Here is a 5726-nt window from a genome sequence, read left to right as displayed (position 1 = left end):
ACGGGCAAAAGGTTTATTCAAATAGCATTGCGACGCCCGGCGAAAAACTAAAAAAGGGTGCAACACCGGGACTTCCCGGGAGGTCACCCATCCCAGTACTACTCCGGCCCAAGCGCGCTTAACTGCGGAGTTCTGATGGGATCCGGTGCACTAACGCTGGTATGATCGCACCCGTTATGAGCTTGTCGCAGTGTGTACTTAGCAAACCGCGACCCACGTGCGAATCCACCCCGGCCACCCACCCCCGTCGAGGTGCACACCCTCCCTCGCGAAGTGCGCCCCGTTCGCCAAGTGTGAGCCCTGCCCGGGTGCGCGCACCTTGCTAGGGCGTCGGGTGTGCACCCGGCCCGGCCTACGTGCGTGCACCTGGACGGGGCGTCGTGTGCGTGCAGTGTCCCGTCTGCAACGCGGTGCCCACACACCACCTCGGGCGCAACGACCTGCGCTCACATGTGGGCCGAGTGCACCTTGGTGCATGTTCGGGGCGCCTCGGGTGCACGCTCGATCTTGCCCCGGTGCACCAAGGCGCTCGGTTTGCCCCGGGTGCGCACTTGGTGCAAGGTGGGCACCCAAAATAGGGATCAAGCACCAAAACACAAGTTTCGGGATGCAAAATGGGACCCAAGGACCACAAATGCGTTCCAAGACCCATGATGGGTCCACGAGAACAAAAATGTGTTCCGAGACTTAATAAACAAATATTGGGTTTTAGGAGAAGAAACATGCTCTGATGCCCAAAACGAGAATCGACCCCGAAAAGGCCACAGGCCAAAAGTGGGATGCGAGACAAAAAAAAATGGGACCCGAGGACCAAAATTGGGTTCCCAGGTCGAAGACAGGGCAACCGGACAAGAAACGACCTCTAAGGCTCGAAATGAGTCCCGACGACTAAAACTTGACAAGAAGCACCCATCAGGCACCCAACTCGACACCCATGGGATGCCGACCCACCCGGGCTTCCACCTAGCACACCTTGGCACCCACCCACCCTCGCACCCAACCTCGCACCCAACTTAGCACCTTTGAACCCACATTGGCACTCACCCTGACCCTGGCACCTTGGAACCCACATTGGCACTCACCTTGACCCTGGCACCCACCTTTGCACTCACCTTGGGACCCACCCTGGCTCCCACCTCGGCACCCACCCAGACACCCACCTTGGTTCCTTGGCACCCACCTTGGATCCTTGGCACCCACCCCGACACCCACCTTGGCACGCAACTTGGCTACTTGCCACCCACCTTGGCTCCTTGACGCCCACCCCGACAACCACCCCGTGACCTACCCTGGCTAGGGTTGGTGCACACCCACCCTGGTGCCCACCTTGGCACCCACCCCATGACCCACCTTGGCACGCACCTTAGTACCCACCCCGTTACCCACCCTAGGACCCACCCCGTGACCCACCTTGGCCAGGGTGGGTGCACCCACCCTGGTGCCCACCTTGGCACCCACCCATCCTAGCACCCAGCCTGTGACCGGGCTTGGAACCCAACCTTGCACCCGTCTTGGCCAGTGTGGGTGCGCACCCATCCTGGCACCCACGTTGTGACACACCCTTTAACCCACGCACCCTAGCAGCCACGTTGGCACCCACCTTGGAACACAACCTAGCAACTTGGCACCCACCCCGTGACCCACCTTGGCATCCACCATAGCAGTCGCCCACTTGGCACCCACCTTGGAACCCAAGTTGGCACCCACCTCGGCACCCACCTTGACACTTGTGGACCCACCTTGCCACTCACCCTAGCATCGACCCATCCTAGCACCCACCCTGGCACCTTTGCACCCTAGCACTCACCCATCCTAGCACCTAACCTGTGACCCACCTTGACACTCACCCTCGCACCCACCTTGGAACCCAACCTAGCACCCACCCACCCTGACACCAACCCTAGCACCTACCCACCCTTGCACCCACCCTGTGACCCATCTTGGCACCCACCCATCCTACCACTCAACCTATCACCCACCTTCTCACCCACCTTGGCATCCACCTTAGCACCCACCCACACTGGCACCTTGGCACCCACCTCGGGCAAGGTGGGTGCACACCCACCCTGACACCCAATTTAGAACCAACCGAGCATGTTACCCACCTTGGCACCCACATTGCAGCCCACCCTAGTACCCACCCTATGACCCACATTGGCATCCACACCCTAGCACCCAGGCACCTCGACACCCGCCTTGACACGCACCCTAGCACTAAACCTGTGACCCACCTTGGAACTCACCCTAGAACCCACCCACCCTGTGAACCACCTTGGCATCCACCTTAGCACCCACCCACCTTGGCACCCACTCTAGCACTCACCCATCCTAACACCCAACTTGTTACCCACCTTGGCACCCGCCCTCGCGTCCACCTTGAAACCCACCCTAGCACCCACCCACGCAGGAGCCCACCTTGGCACCCAACCTAACACCCACGCATCCTGGCACCCAACTTGTGACCCACCTTGGAACCCACCCTAGTACCCACCTTTGAACCCACTATATCACCAACCCACCTTGGCACCCACCCTATGACCCTCTTTGGAATCCACCCTAGCACGCACCCACCCTGGCACCCACCATGGAGCGCACCCTAGCACCCACCCACCTCGGCACGCACCTCAACACCCACCTTGGTGTGCGCACTGCGCCAACCTCTCAAAGACCCTATGTGGTGCGCTCCAAAGTGTACACCTTTGGTGCGCTCCAAGGTGCGCACCTTTGGTGCACACCGAGGTGCACACCAAAGTGTGCACCGAGGTGAGCACCAAAGTGCACTCCAAGGTGCACACCAAGGCGTGCACCTTTGGTGCGGTCAATGCAAACGAATTCGGAAGTTGGGGTCGATGTCCTAATCGCTGCTGCAGACTACACGTATGAGAATCGGACAAATAGCTTTATATAGGGGAGGTGTTGCGTTTGATGGGTCGACTCCCCTGGTTGTGTGCACTGCACCAACTTCAAAGACCCTGTCTTGTTTAAGAAGTCAAAAGTTGGGGTGGATGTCCTAATCATTGCTGCAGTCTACGCATGTATGAGAATCAGACAAATAGCTTATATAGGGGAGGTGTTGCATTCGGTGGGTTGACTCCCCTGGTTGTGCGCACTGCGCCAACCTCAAAGACCCCGCATAGCAGAAGAAGTCGGAAGTCGGATTTTGGTGAGCACCAAGGCGTGCACCTTTGGTGCGGTCAACGCAGACGAATTCAGAAGTTGGGGTGGATGTCCTAATCGTTGTTGCAGGCTACACATGTATGAGAATCAGACAAATAGCTTATATAGGGGAGGTGTTGGGTTTGATGGGTCAACTCCCTTGGTTGTGCGCATTACGCCAACCTCAAAGACCTTGTTTTCGTTAAGAAGTCAAAAGTTGGGGTCAATGTCCTAATGGCTCCTGTAGGCTACACATGTATGAGAATCGGACAAATAGCTTATATAGGGGAGGTGTTGGGTTTGATGGGTCGACTCCCCTGGTTGTGCGCATTACGTCAACCTCAAAGACCTTGTTTTCGTTAAGAAGTCAAAAGTTGGGGTCGATGTCCTAATTGCTCCTGTAGACTACACATGTATGAGAATCAGACAAATAGCTTATATAGGGGAGGTGTTGGGTTTGATGGGTTGACTCCCCTAGTTGTTCGCATTACACCAACCTCAAAGACCTTGTTTTCGTTTAGAAGCCGAAAGTTGGGGTCGATGTCCTAATTGCTCCTGCAGGCTACGCATGTATGAGAATCAGACAAATAGCTTATATAGGGGAGGTGTTGGGTTTGATGGGTCGACTCCCCTGGTTGTGCGCATTGCGCCAACCTCAAAGACCCTGCATTGCGGATGAAGTCGAAAGTCAGAGTTTGGTGTGCTACAAGGTGTGGTCGAAGGTGCTCACCTAGGTGTGCACCTTTGGAGCGCAGGAAAAGTGCCCTCCAAAAGTGCGCACCTTTGGAGTGCACAAAAGTGCCCTCCAAAAGTGCGCACCTTTGGAGCGCACAAAAGTGCCCTCCAAAAAGTGCCCTCCAAAAGTGCGCACCTTTGGAGCGCACAAAAGTGCCCTCCAAAAAGTGCCCTCCAAAAGTGCGCACCTTTGGAGTGCAGAAAAGTGCCCTCCAAAAAGTGCCCTCCAAAAGTGTGCACCTTTGGAGTGCACAAAAGTGCCCTCCAAAAGTGCGCACCTTTGGAGCGCAGAAAAGTGCCCTCCAAAAAGTGCCCTCCAAAAGTGCGCACCTTTGGAGCGCAGAAAAGTGCCCTCCAAAAAGTGCCCTCCAAAAGTGCGCACCTTTGGAGCGCAGAAAAGTGCCCTCCAAAAAGTGCCCTCCAAAAGTGCGCACCTTTGGAGCGCAGAAAAGTGCCCTCCAAAAAGTGCCCTCCAAAAGTGCGCACCTTTGGAGCGCACAAAAGTGCCCTCCAAAAAGTGCCCTCCAAAAGTGCGCACCTTTGGAGCGCACAAAAGTGCCCTCCAAAAGTGCGCACCTTTGGAGCGCACAAAAGTGCCCTCCAAAAGTGCGCACTTTTGGTGCGCACCAAGGCGCTGGTTCGGTCGTTGCAGGCGAGTTCGGAAGTTGGGGTCGATGTCCTGAGCGGAGGTGCAAACTACACAGGTGTCGGAATCGGACAAATAGCTTATATAGGGGAGGTGTATGCTTCGATGGGTCGACTCCCCAGGTTGAGCGCACCGCGCCAACCTCAAAGACCCTACGGTATGGATGAAGTCGGAAGTTGGGTCCGATGACCGATTCGATTAGTAGGTATGCTCATGAGGTCGGAATTTGGGTCCGATGACCTGCCATGTGCAGGAAGGCGAATGTTGGCACTGTGCGTTGCAAGGTGCACACCAAGGTGCTGGTGCGGTCTTTTTAGTCGAGTTCGGAAGTTGGGGTCGATGTCCTGATCGGAGGTGCAAGCTACACAGGTGTGGGAATCGGACAAATAGCTTATATAGGGGAGGTGTATGCTTCGTTGGGTCGACTCCCCGGGTTGAGCGCACCGCGCCAACCTCAAAGACCCTACGGTATGGATGAAGTCGGAAGTTGGGTCCGATGACCGATTCGATATGTAGGCATACTCGCGAGGTCGGAATTTGGGTCCGATGACCTGCCATGTGCAGGAAGGCGAATGTTGGCACTGTGCGTTGCAAGGTGCGCACCAAGGCGCTGGTTCGGTCGTTGCAGGCGAGTTCGGAAGTTGGGGTCGATGTCCTGATCGGAGGTGCAAACTACACAGGTGTGGGAATCGGACAAATAGCTTATATAGGGGAGGTGTATGCTTCGTTGGGTCGACTCCCCGGGTTGAGCGCACCGCGCCAACCTCAAAGACCCTACGGTATGGATGAAGTTGGAAGTTGTGTCCGATGACCGATTCGATATGTAGGCATACTCGCGAGGTCGGAATTTGGGTCCGATGACCTGCCATGTGCAGGAAGGCGAATGTTGGGACTGTGCGTCGCAAGGTGCGCACCAAGGCGCTGGTGCCGTCGTTGCAGTCGAGTTCGGAAGTTGGGGTCGATGTCCTGGTCAGAGGTGCAAACTACACAGGTGTGGGAATCGGACAAATAGCTTATATAGGGGAGGTGTATGCTTCGATGGGTCGACTCCCCGGGTTGAGCGCACCGCGCCAACCTCAAAGACCCTACAGTATGGATGAAGTCGGAAGTTGGGTCCGATGACCGATTCGATACGTAGGCATATTGGCGAGGTCTGAATTTGTGTCCGATGACCTGCCATGCGCAGGAA

General features: G+C 56.3%; 1 non-coding gene across 1 annotated transcript; it reads right to left on the bottom strand.

Annotated features, from left to right (window-relative positions):
• Positions 1-54: 54 nt before the first annotated feature.
• LOC131868993 (5S ribosomal RNA) lies at positions 55-173 on the bottom strand. The gene has a single exon (XR_009367390.1). It is a non-coding gene; the product is annotated as a 5S ribosomal RNA (ribosomal RNA).
• Between the last annotated feature and the right edge of the window lie 5553 nt (positions 174-5726).

This window comes from Cryptomeria japonica, unplaced genomic scaffold, assembly GCF_030272615.1.
Source record: "Cryptomeria japonica unplaced genomic scaffold, Sugi_1.0 HiC_scaffold_228, whole genome shotgun sequence".
NCBI lineage: Eukaryota > Viridiplantae > Streptophyta > Pinopsida > Cupressales > Cupressaceae > Cryptomeria > Cryptomeria japonica.
Note: the sequence above shows the minus strand (reverse complement) of the source record. Positions and strands in the feature narration are given on the sequence as shown.